This window comes from Molossus molossus, unplaced genomic scaffold, assembly GCF_014108415.1.
Source record: "Molossus molossus isolate mMolMol1 unplaced genomic scaffold, mMolMol1.p scaffold_m16_p_10, whole genome shotgun sequence".
NCBI classification, from domain to species: Eukaryota; Metazoa; Chordata; class Mammalia; order Chiroptera; family Molossidae; genus Molossus; species Molossus molossus.
Genome location: NW_023425345.1, coordinates 30,400,800 through 30,413,939, shown reverse-complemented (window position 1 = coordinate 30,413,939; position 13,140 = coordinate 30,400,800). Strand labels below are relative to the sequence as shown.

The 13,140-nt window shown below is 37.1% G+C and overlaps 1 protein-coding gene across 10 annotated transcripts in view; it reads right to left on the bottom strand.

The window, feature by feature from the left end:
• The window catches only part of PLEKHA5 (pleckstrin homology domain containing A5), a 220,876-nt gene that overhangs the window by 182,177 nt on the left and 25,559 nt on the right, over window positions 1-13,140 (bottom strand). The gene's annotated exons all lie outside the window — the stretch shown is intronic.

Here is a 13,140-nt window from a genome sequence, read left to right as displayed (position 1 = left end):
CTACTATTTCTTTTTAAGCCCCCACACACTTTATAGAAAAAAGAACATATAGGAGAGGCTGCATGGTGCAGTGTTAAAGGACTTCAAAGCCAGACCCCAAGTCCACCATGTACTACCTGTGTGACCCTGGGCAATCACTGATCTCTTTTTGCCTCAGTTTCCTTCGGTAAAATGTCAATGTTACAGAGATTAAGTAGTTTAATATTTGTAAAAGTACAAAGTCCTGGAAGATGGTATGCCTTATATAAGTTTCTATTAAATAAATACAATTTGCATTCCATGCTGCCTTTAATTAGGTTAAGTCAATTTCTAAAATTCTACCATGTCATAAAACATATGTAAGAGTTTAAGTATTTAAGAGACCAAATTGTTCATACCTTCATAATAATTCTCTCTATATATATTTTAAAGTGTCCATATTGTACTTTGACTCAATGTAAAGGAATGGCAAAAAAAAAAAAAAAGGCGCCCTGGCTGGTATGGCCCAGCAGTTAGAGCATCGGCCTGTGGACCAAAGAGTCCTGGGTTCGGTTCCAGCTAAGGGCACGCTCCTTGAATGCAGTTTGTGTCCCTCGCCCCAGTTGGGGTCATGTGGGTGTCAACCACTCAAAGTGTCTCTCTCACATTGATGTTTCTCTCTCTCTCTTCTTCCCTCTCTCCCTCCCGCTCTATCTGAAGATACATGCAAAAATGTTCTCGGGTGAGGATCAAAAACAAAAAAAAAATGCTATTGCTTATTGAGTACTTAATTTGTACAATGCACATTATGTTATGTGGCCCTTATAACCAATCATTCTATCAATTAGATGTTGTTATCCCCATCTTACAGATGAGGAAACGGAGACTCAGAGAGGTTAAATGACTTGTTGAATGACATATCTAGTACGGTTAAAGCTGGAATACAAACCCAGGTCTTTCTGATTCCAAAGTCTGTCTTCTTAATCCCAAAGTATCTTGTTTCTAAAAATAGCCTTGTTATCTACTGAATACAATGGTTTTAAAATATTTAGCTTAATCATAGATAGACTTTCAAAAAAAGTTTAGATTACCTTAATAAAAACTAGTTCTTTAAATAGTAAATAGGTATTACAGAGCATTAGTTCCACGTCTTATAACAACTTCCAAAATAAAACTGACCAACTGAAAAATCCTCGCATTGCTAACAAGTACCACAGCAGTAAATTAAATATGCTGGGTAACATAATTTCCAAATATTATTTCTGGAAAGGGTGGAAGGGAATTCTTAATCCTGACATGGATAAACAGGCCCACTAACTGGCTTCCTCTCAGTACCTGAATGAGAGAAGGCCAATATTCCATTCCTCTTTCAAAAGCAGAAAGGGAATAGTAGGAGGGGCAATACAGAGGCCAGTACATAATAAGCCTTGGGTAACCAGGCACGTGACCTCTGGTATTTTGGTGAACAATGGACAGACAGACATGCTGGGATTTACACTAGATCATCCTGGTTAACTGCTTGCTCAGAATGAAATCGTTTCTCAATTAAATCCAGTTTCCTAATTTGTAAACTCGTCTAGCACAGATATGTCCTCTTGGGAAAGGGACCTTTCATTCAATGTTGTATTCTCTGAGGATCCTATCGCAGCGTCTCCAGAGTTGGTCTTCAGTAAATCTTTGCCAGTGAAGTGAAAAGCTATTAAATCTTCCACAGTTCTGTATACTGCACAAATTGAAACCGAAGTTAAATAATGGCACTTAGGACAATACCAATTACTTTGTCTTTTGTGAACCCTCTTCAAAACTGCTCACGGTACAGCTGTGATGTAACCACACCCCCGTAAGTGGTTTCTGTGTTTGAATAGTCAGACCAAAATATACAGAAGTTTCAGAGCATAAAAGACATTACAAACTACTTAGAGTAAGTAGGAAGTTCCCCAAAGAGGATCCTGCAGAGAATCTGCCCAGTCGTGGTTACAGCACAGGCTGGACAGGTATTACAGGTTTCTAGTTTGAACTCTTTTCTTTACTTCACACTTCAGACCTCATCTCTGCATGTCAAAGATGTTATCACCGCCAATTTAGAACTGATTAAGAATGTAGGTGAACTAAACATTGTCCAAAGATCTGTAAAAATGATGTCTAGGATGCTAACAGGGGAGGCTCCTATTCAGAGATAGGATTCTTTTGATCCTAGATTTACTATATGACCTGAGAAGAAACTACTGTTAAACAACCAAGAAGGAAGGTACTTATATCGTAGGTTTATAATTAAAACAAAAACGTCGGCTGAGCATCAGGCATGAGCCAGGTATAATGAGGTATGTGTAAAAGCTTGACCTAAATAGTGTGATGTAGTATATGTTCATTACAAAGCTGCTTACAGAATACTAAATAAGAAAACGAACCTCACATGGTACTTTTCCGAGTCCCTGCAACACACCCATCATCTTCACCCCATCGAGAGAATTTCCAACAGCTCCCACACTGACCTTTCCGGTGTCTCTCACAATCTGAGTGGGTCTTCCACAGGACAGAGGAAGGCTTGCTTTTGTTTTGTTTGCAGGGGGAACTGGTTTGTTGCTTTTGAAGACAAAAGTAGAGGAAAAAATGGGTTGAGATGGGAAAAGGGAAGAATGCCTTTACTTTGGAAACCTTTCATTTATAGCATCTGTGAAACAGAAAAATGGGTTTGTAGCTGGGGAGAGAAGATGGCTAGAGATAAAAGTTTAGGAGGTACCAACTGTGGCTATAAATGTACAGTGAGAGGGCGAGCTCGCCCGGGAGAGCAGCCGTGTCACGGAGAAAGGCGTGCCAAGGTAAGAGCAGTAGCAGCCACCAGGATTCCAGGTGGAAGGTAAGCATTCTCAACGGACTGAGAAGAACGATGCTGAGCCAGGCAAACAGGGGATTTTAAAGAGTGGGAAGTGGTGTCAAGAAAGAAGGATAATAGCCACATTGAAGAGAAACTGTTAAAAAAATAATCTGGAGAGAAGTGGGGGGCAGGGGTGGGGGAAGAAGTACCAAGAACGAGAGCAAGTTGAGGGAAGCCTCTTCAGAAAGGGGGAGGCTTGACCAAGCTTTCTGACTTGAAGACATAAAACAGAAGGCAAAACGGGTGCTGCTCATTTTAGCAACATCCTGAAAGGACTTTGGGTGATTGCAGTATCAACAGCAGAAGTACAAGCAGAGTTTCTCTTGGGGGAAAAATACCAATAACCCCTTTAAAACTGAGAATGAAAGAAAAGATGTGATAAAACTATCTCGATTTGGGTGGTAGAAGGAAAGATTTGGAAAAAAAGAAAGTTCTTAGGCAGCCTCACTTCTCTCTCTAGAGAGAGGGTACAGGGGTTGTTGGACAACCTCCACTGAGGTGACTGGAGATGATTTAAAGGGTCACGAAGTATTACTGAGAACCCACATGCAGGTTGGAAATCAGAAATGTATAATGACCCCAAATGGCAGTTATTTTATCTTTCCCAAGAGAGCAGAAAAGAGCAGATGGGTGTACTGCCCGTACTAAGAAATGAGGAACAGAACCATGAACACTCTGATGCTTACTGCGTGTATTCCAGAGACAACACTCGGAGGCACCCCACCTCCTCTGAGACAGGATGAGAGAAAGATCAAATATAAGTGGTTTCAAACTCTGGTTCCTGCTTTAGCAGCTATGGTGTCGGTCAAGCTACTATTTTTTGTCAGTCATGAAAAGGGAGTAGGAGCTTGTAACACCTATCTTTACCAAATTATTCTGGGCATTAACAAAAATAACATATGAAAAGACCCAGTATTGTTTCTGATACTTAATAGGTACTAAATAAATATTAGGGTTGTGGGGTTTTCTCCTGCATAAAATGAGAACACTAAACTAGGCTAGAGTCCCATCCACTGTAAAATTTGTCTTACATTTAGTTGTGTTGGCCCCTTTGAATTTTGTGAGTTATTTCCCACCACCTCCAGGACCAATATTAATGCCATCTTATATTTATAAGGTGCTTTGCAGTTTAAAATGCACTTACTTTCATTACCTCACTCATTAGTCTTGACAACAACCATCTGAGGCAGACAGAACAGTTAACTGCCACCAACCTATCTATGTATAGGAAACCGAAAGGCAGGGAGATTGAATGACTTGTCCTGGGCCAATTTAATGTTCATTTGGTTATCTTTGTTCTGTGAAGTTGCTGAAGTTCATTAAAAAGAAAGATGACCTGTCGCTGTACAGAAAATAGGCTCTCTGTTTTTTTCTAAAGCTGGTTTTATTTGTATCTTATCTGAACTGAGCTTTAATTTGCCAATCATGTCACGTCTTTTTTTTTTTTCAGGCACAAGTTAAATGCTACCCATATATCAGAGAAGTATCCTGATGGGTGCCTGGCTTAGCAGGCACCCTAAAGATGTTTGTTGATATGCAAAACACCTTCTGATGGAATCCTAAAAATTCCTCTATAATTTAATAATACATGTGAGAATCTTTCCTGCATTCTATATTTACAGGTATAATTGACTTCATTGAGGAGGAGCTCTACTTTTTATTTTTATTTTTTTTATCCTCACCCGAGGACATTTTTCCATTTTTTGTACAGACAGAGTGGGAGGGAGAGAGAGGAAGAGAGAGAGTGAGAAACATCGATGTGAAAGGGACACATGGAGTGGCTGCCAGCCGCACGACCAACCAGGGCCGGGGACAAACTGCAACCAAGGTACATGCCCTTAGCGGGAACCGAACCCGGGTCTCTCCGGACCGCAGGCGGGCACTCTAACCGCTGAGCCAAATCGGCCAGGGCAAGAGCTCTACTTTTTACATGAAGACAACCTCTAATTTGTTTTCTTCCCTACATACAAATAGTACCCCCAAGGAATTAGGGGGAATATAGAGATTGGAGGATGAAATTCAGAAAATCTATTAAGGTGGGAAAGAAAATATCCTTCATCTTCACTGATCTCTAACTGAAATTTAGCATTTCTTTCAATTATGAGTGCAGACAAGAAGCCATACTTGTATTAGCAGTACCTCTGATTTTTATCACCACTAGAATTCAGATATTTTATATCCCATTATAGTCATTGCAGATATTTTGAAATATTATTCACACCCATTACCACTTCAAAATTACCACAGTTGTTAGACTCACTTCTAGACTTAATTTAATGTTAACAAAGAAGCATATATTGCTATATCAAGAATCTACTTAAAAATGGTCATATCTATATTTCAATGTGATTGTCCTGCTTTGTAATCGTAAATGTGTGTGTGTAACATACATTTTAAAAGGTTAAAAACTTCTGCTTCAAAGGATGGTTCAGACCCTGCAGAAGTTCCCTCTTTGTGCTCTAATTCAAGAGATGTCCTCCTCCTCACCCACCCCTTCCATCCTGCCTGGCTTCAAATGCGAGGAACTCAAAAACACAGAGGGTGAAGAGTAAAACGTATGACCAGTTCTGCATCTCTTTTTTTCTCTCCTAAAATTTGGACGCAGTGATTATTATTTACATCTGCTGCCTCCTTTCTCTCCTAAACTCTGAAATGTCCTTTTTGCATTACTATCAGTGATAAAATGTCTAGGGTAGAAAAACTACAGCTTTTTATTCATTTATTTATTTATTTTCAAACTACAGCTTTTTCATGCCCAACGACCCATACCTGTGTGGCTATACGATTGATAGACCATGGTCTACCAAAAACAGAGAACGGCCAGGACAGGGAGGTGTGTGGAGAAAACAGGCTGTGGCAGGAAGGTGGACTATTGCAAAGAGGTTTTTGTTTTGTTTTTTCAAATGAGTTGGTTTAACTCCAAGTGGTACAGAATTCGGAACAGAACAAAGACTGAAGAACATACTTGGGCAGGATTCTGGGCTGGGTTTACTCTGACTTCACAGCTAAGGGTGAAATGGCAGAGTGAGAAGAACTGAAGAGATGAACCATTGAATGATTATTATTACTATTATTTCTTTTTTACAAAAGTTTATTTTTAAATGTATAACAGGCTCCAAGACTAAACTTCATTCTAGTTACAGGTGGCAAGATGTTACGGCAGGGAATCCAGATGTTAAAAAAAGGAATGGAGCCCTGGCCAGTTTGGCTCAGGGGTTAGAGCGTTGGCCCGCGGACCAGAGACCCGGGTTCAGTTGCTGCTAAGGGCACGTACCTCGGTTGCAGCTCATCCCTGTCCCCAGCCCTAGTTGGGGTTGTGTGGGTGGCAATCAGTCGATGTGTCTCTCACATCAATGTTTCTCTCTCTTTCTTCCTCCCTTTATATCTGAAAAATAAATGCAAAAATGTCCTCAGGTGAGGATTTAAAAAATGGAAGTAAGGATCACCACTGCCCCAGGCACAAGGAACAACTCACTTTTTGCCAGACTTCTTTTTTTTTTAATCCTCACCCGAGGACATTTTTCCATATTTTGTTCAGATGGAGTGGGAGGGGGGGAGAGGGAGAGAGAGGGAGAGAGAGAGAAACATTGACGTGAAAGGGACACATCAAGTCGTTGCCACCCGCACGACCAACCAGGGCTGGGGACAAACTGCAACCGAGGTACGTGCCCTTAGCGGGAACCAAACCCGGTCTCTCTGGACCGCAGGCCGACGCTCTATCAGCTGAGCCAAACCGGCCAGGGCTTTGGCAGACTTTTTAATTCCACCTGTGGCCAGGGATGGCATTGACTTTTAGCTCCTCAGGTTTCTTCTGCTCTTTCTGCTTCTGCTCGAATGCCTCAGCTTCCTCGTCCATCTCCGGGGCCTGCTTCTTGGGCTGCTTCAGGGGCTTCTTCTTGCCACCTTCCCGCCCCTTCCCCTTCCCCAGACCCTGCCCCTGGGAAGATTTTTTATTTCTCATCTTCCTAGTAGTTCGAAGGAAACATGGAACGAATAAAGGAAAGCACAGACATACACATTCACACCCAGGAAAACCACCACGTGGGCTCTGTCACGGCTTTGGGAGGCAGAATAAACAAGTGAGACTGTGCCCCTCCTGGAAGAAAAGATGCACAGGTTGAGCTGAGAGAATCGTGAAAAAAGAAGATATGCTGGTTGGTTTTTGACAGTGGAAGACTCAGCCAAGCACAGAGCTCAAGTGCCCAAACAGGAGGCCCAGGTTTACTCATACTCATACAGCTCTTCTCCCCAGGTTCCCCATACCCAGAACAAAACTTCCACTGGGTGCCCTCCACCAAGCCACAGGAGCTATCTTCAAAAGCTTAGAGCGGGAGACACTCTATCACATTTGCTTAAAAAGCGAGGGGGGAGGCCAGATTACAGTAAAGTGATGTATCTGTCCAAACACTGCAAATGAATTTAAGTTTTCCGGTACTGCCAGTATTATACATCATGATTTGGCTGGTTTAAGGACAGATTTACCTACACACTATTGTTTCTGTTGGAAAATGTACTGCAATTTATAAACAAATGATTTATATAGAGTCTGAACATGACTCATGACTGAGAACTACCTTTCAAAAAATGTTTAGGTTGATTTTTAGAAAAGAAGAAGGGAGAGGGGAAGAGAGAAACAGTGATGTGAGAAACATCAATCATCAGTCGGCTACCTCCTGCACACCTCCATACTGGGGATGGAGCCCGCAACCCGGACATGTGCCCTGACCAGGAATCAAACTGGGAACCTTTGGGTGCACAGGACAACGCTCAACCAAGTGAGCCACACCGGCCAGGGCCTGAGAATTACATTTATTAATTATCTCCTAAAGTACCAAACAAATGACAAATATAGCAACAAAAATAAAACAGTAAAAGTTTAAGAAATGATGAAATCATTAAGACAGTGGTAAATCAATTTTAAAAGAAATAACAGGAATTACTTTCATATTTTACACAAATTTTAGATTACACTTTAAGTTATTAAACACAAAACATAAATTAAGTTTAAATTTAGTACATAAATTCAATGCTGCCCTGGCCGGTTTAGCTCAGTGGTTGGAGCATCGGCCTGCAGATCAGAGAGTCCCTGGTTCGGTTACTGCTAGGGGCACGTACCAAAAAAAAAATTCAGTGCTTTAACATACATTTTAAAACACAAAAATGGGCTATTTTTCTATGCTATTCCTCTATAGAAACATTTTTCGATAAAAAGCCTTCTTTTTCTTTTTCATATACAAAACACATTCTCAACCAGAAAATCAAAATGAGAAATAGTATTTACATGATGTAATAAAATGTTATTCTTTTAAAAGGTAAAGAAAAAATTGTGTGGGTATCACCTATAAAAAAATTAAAACTAGAATTTTTTTTTGCTGACTTATGAGCAAAAATTAGCTTTAGAGAAACATTTTGTTATTCTTATAATTAATGTTCAAATAAGAATATTTTAAACTCAAGTGACTGTAACAGCTTACAGCTACTTGAAATTACTAGGTTGAAATGATACATCAAGACTGTAAGCAAAGAAAATGAGAAGGTCTACTGTATTTTTCCAAAGTAATTATGAATGTTGACCCTCTGTACTTCTTAAATTGTTACGTGCCTAACTATACTGTCTTGTTTTCACCTCCCCTATAATTTCAAGTATTATTTCATCACTCCCTTGCTAATATAATACTTGGAATAAAATTTCTATCCAAATTTGTCATAGGGTCCACATTCTCACAAGATGAAATGCTTAAGTGCTTTGTTCTTTAAATTCACAAAGCAATCTGACGAGAAATATATTAAGATTCTAAAACTGAATGGCTGCATTAGAAAGTACATATAGTGAGGCTTCCTTATAATTTTGGTTCCTTTACATCTTAGTATTACATTATAAGAAAAGAAAACTGTCGTTATAAAAATGAGTTGAAGAGATGAATTAATTATATCTAGCAATTTCACATTCAAGAAAAATTGATTTTACCTACAAATAACCCATTTTCTTTGCCTACTTGCTTCATCAGAAAACATTTCTCCCCAAAGTATTCAATATCACACTCATATAGAAGAAGAGTTAAAATTTAGAAACCCATTTCTTATGAAAGAATAATGCAATAAGTTAGTGGTCATCTCTTTAAAACTATCTATCAAGATGCTGGCAGGAAAAAAACAAACAAACAAAAACAGAGTTCACCTGGCATATAGTGGAATCTAAATAAGTAATTGCTGAATAAAGGCATTTAGTGTTGAAAACGTTCCAGAGGGAATAAAATGAAAGTTGGAATAGCAACTTGTTCCTCTCATTCAAATTACTCAAATGTAAGTTGTATATTAAGGAAAAACTTAATTAAACTAAGGCAAATACAATTCCATTATGTATTAAAATAAACTTGTACTTCAATGTAAATATAAAGCAATTGCTAAAGCAACAAACCTAACTGTAAACTTCCTGCATTTCCCCAAAAATGATTACATCATAGTACAATTGCTTTTCAGAAGTTATAAGATCAGATTTACATTAGAGGAATAATGTTTTGTTGTGTGGGTTTTTTTTGCCATTTATTTAAATGAGTGTGTGCAAATCTATACTATGAGAACAAAAGTAAAACTACTTTATGACCCCAGGAATATCTACTCAATTTGTTTTTTAAAAGGAATATATAATTTTAATATCAAGATTATATTTCCTTCCTTTGCCCTGAAGGAAAGAACATTCTCAGTTTTGAAGCTGGCACCCACATACTCAATCTTGGTTAATTTCCAAAAGCACATGTGTTATAGTAAATCCTCTTCTTTCAATGCCAAAAAGGTTTCACTCTTAGAAATTGTTTTATTGGCACATTCTCAACATATCAGTATTTCAATACCTGCTGATCCTAGAGAAAAAAGAGTGGCCAACACACTTTAGGAAAGTAAAGGTTCCATTTTAAATCTGTAAAAGTTTGACGTTTTCAATAAAGATCCTGTCTGTTAAATCGAAGAGTTTAAAAATAGTTCTTCACCTTGGGCACACATTAGAATCAGGGAGTGAGAGAAAGGTGTTGATTGTGTGTTTTAATACATAGCTATTAAAACTGTTAGCTCTTACTACATAAAGGATTTTCTTACAAATGAGGTAACAACATTTCAGTTTTAGGAAAGACAGAGAAACATATTTTGGCCAATTCAGATGGAAGTTTTATGACATTTACTGAAGTGTTTTTCCAGTGAAAAGCAATGATTGACTCAAACTATGAGAGAGAAAGTGGGCACAATTTTGCTTTTTCTTCCTTTAAAAAAATGGGGGTAAGTTGAAGGCTAAAGAGAAAAAAATCTATCAAGATAGTTAAGTTTTTACCCTCGCCAGTGTCGTTCAGTTGGTTGAGTGTTGTCCCATGCACCAAGAGGTAGCAGGTTCAAGTCTCAGTCAGGGCACATGCCCGGGTTGAAGGTTCCATCCCCAGTAGGGGGCGTGCAGGAGGCAGCTGATGGACGTTTCTCTCTCATCAATGTTTCCCCCTCTCCCCCTCTCCTTTCCTCTCTCTCTAAAATCAATAAAAACATATTAAAAAAAAAAAAGTAACTTTTCTTTGATAAATCCAAAGTTCACACACATCAGTCTAATTCTAATGACTGTACTCTCTCTACAATACTTTTCTTTAAAAAAAAAACAAAAAACAAAAACAAAACATTTTTCTACTTTGTTCAGGGAATGTTCTAAACATTTCTAATACAAAATATTAATATATCCTTACTAATAAGGGACTTGAATTAGTAAAAGCTCTAAATAGGTTTTTTAAAACATAATGCAATATACAGACAATATATTATTGAACTGTACACTTGAAATCTATATAATCTTATTAACCAATGTCACCCCAATTAATTTAATAAAATTTATAAAACAAACAACTGAGTGCTAGACTTTTCAATGAAAGAATGGTGTTTCCATAATAAATCCTTTGATCTAAATAAAAACAAAACCTTACTGCTTTCTTTTATAAATGCAACATAATATCACTGATGTTATTATTATTGATTTTATTTTAGTGTTTATTCATAAAATTTGAGTCACAAAAAAAAAATTTCTTAGGACAACCTTAAGACTAAAGCTTTTGTGCCCACCCTAAATTAACGTTCCATTTAAAAAGACCTCATTATACAATGTCAAAAGTTTAGACTTCATATTAGTTGACCATCAATTCTATACCTGTGAACTTATCTGAAGAAAATGCCATAAGGAATTTATGTTCCAGAATGTTTTTCATAGAATTAAATTATTTTAATAACAAGTGAATTATTTGACATTATATTAACTAGCAACTGAAAATAGAAAATCAGTGGAATATATTATGATATATCTTTATAATACAAAACTGTGTAGTCATTACAGAGTAAGAGCACCACCAGTGGCTGGGGAAAGACGGGACTGCAGGGTTCGGGAGGGTCGAGGAGCTTTTCAGTCCTCCCGGAGCCCTTTATACTGACTGAATTTATCATCAGCATGTATTGCTTTCCTAATAATTACTAGAAAGATGCAGGAGAGTATTTTATAGAAAATGTTCCAAATAATTAAATGATGATTGTGTATACTATGATACCAGTCTTCTTACGTGTGTGAATATATAGGAAGAAAACAGAATATGTGTCAATAGTTTATATAAATGGGACCGAGTATAGGTAATTTTTTTGCAATTTTCTGTATTTCCCAGTAGGAGGATGTATTTCATTTCTTGCCAGAAAAAAATTTTCCCACTTAATATATTGTTATGTCACATTTGGCTGCTATATAAACAACACAGTTAAAAATTCTTTGGTTTAAAAAGAAAGGAGTAATGTATGATCCAAGGCTATAAAATCATACTATAAGGTAAATTATGATGATAATGATTCAGAAATGGGGAGGAGGTGATTATCAGTGTCCAGTAACACAGACTTTACTTTAAAAAATTAACGCCAGAATTTGATATAGTCAAGTTACAATAAATACATTTAGGTGAAAGAAAATATTACATTATAAAAGGTTATTTACTTAACACATACTAAAAAAATAGATTTAACAGAGTGAAAATAAGTCCATGGATGATAGCTACATAACAGTATGTTAAATGAAATGAGAGTTATGTAGGAGGGCTATTACTAAAAAATCCAGAAGCCAAGTATGCCCTACCATGAGATCTCCTTTATTCCACTAGACAGACTGTCATCTGAAAGAGCCACATCATCTTGCTATAATAAACAGCTTACTATTGCCAATTATACGTAAATTGCTAAGTATAAACATGCAATCCTGGATATACATAAAAAATAAACTCACTAAGGCCTCTGACATACCCCTTGCCTAGGTTTACGACTAAGAAATACTTCAAATACTTTAGGTAGTAATTTCAACTGTTCAAATTAAAAGTTTTCATTTACCCATACCTGACTCTTAAAACTGAAAATTCTGACCTATTCTAATTTGCATAGTATAAATGGCTTTAAGTGAACATTTAATCAATACAATGTCCAGAAAAAACACGCATTTAAAATAAATGATATTCATTACTGTAAGAAATGCTATTTTGGTACTAAGTAAACTATATAGACTTTTAAATTAAATGCTTAACAATGGAATATTACAGAGTGGGACAAAAGAAGGTTTACAGTTGTTTGTATGTAAAATAATACAATAATTAATAAATAATAAAACACAAATCCCATATTTCATGTACTCACAACTATAAACCCATTTTTGCCCCACTCTGTAGGCAGAGGTTAAAATTATAATGACTATGTAAATGTGTAAGAAATTACAGCAACCATCTAGTGAAAAAAGCAGACAACTAAAAGATATGTAGATTATGGCTATGGCTATAGGAAGATAAGTGATGGTGAAATTGTGGACAACTATTTAAAAAAAAATTTAATATAATGGATATAGTATTGTTTCAAAAGAAAAAGATTTAAAAAAAAAAAAGACAAGGCAATTTTTCTAAGCCTAAAGGCCCAGTTTGCTTCTTTTGAGATCCAGATTTTAAGTAAAGAAATGAATAAAATCGAATGCACAGCTGTTTGCTTCTAGGAATACAAACAGGAGGAAATAAACAGAGGGAGGCGAATGTCTGTGAGGCTGGGCTAACTACTTCATTCCCAGCTGTGCTTTAATTTCTATTACTAAATAGTAGCAAACCCTTTTTATGACAGAGGCTGAGAATCTCCATTTGTGCCCAGTGAAAGTAAGAGGCACACTAGAAAATATATGGGATGTCAGTAATTTACTGTCTAGTCTATATTCTAAAATGTACATCAGTTGAATTATTCAGGAGTTCATTCTAATTTAATGCCATTTAAAAGCAGAGGTG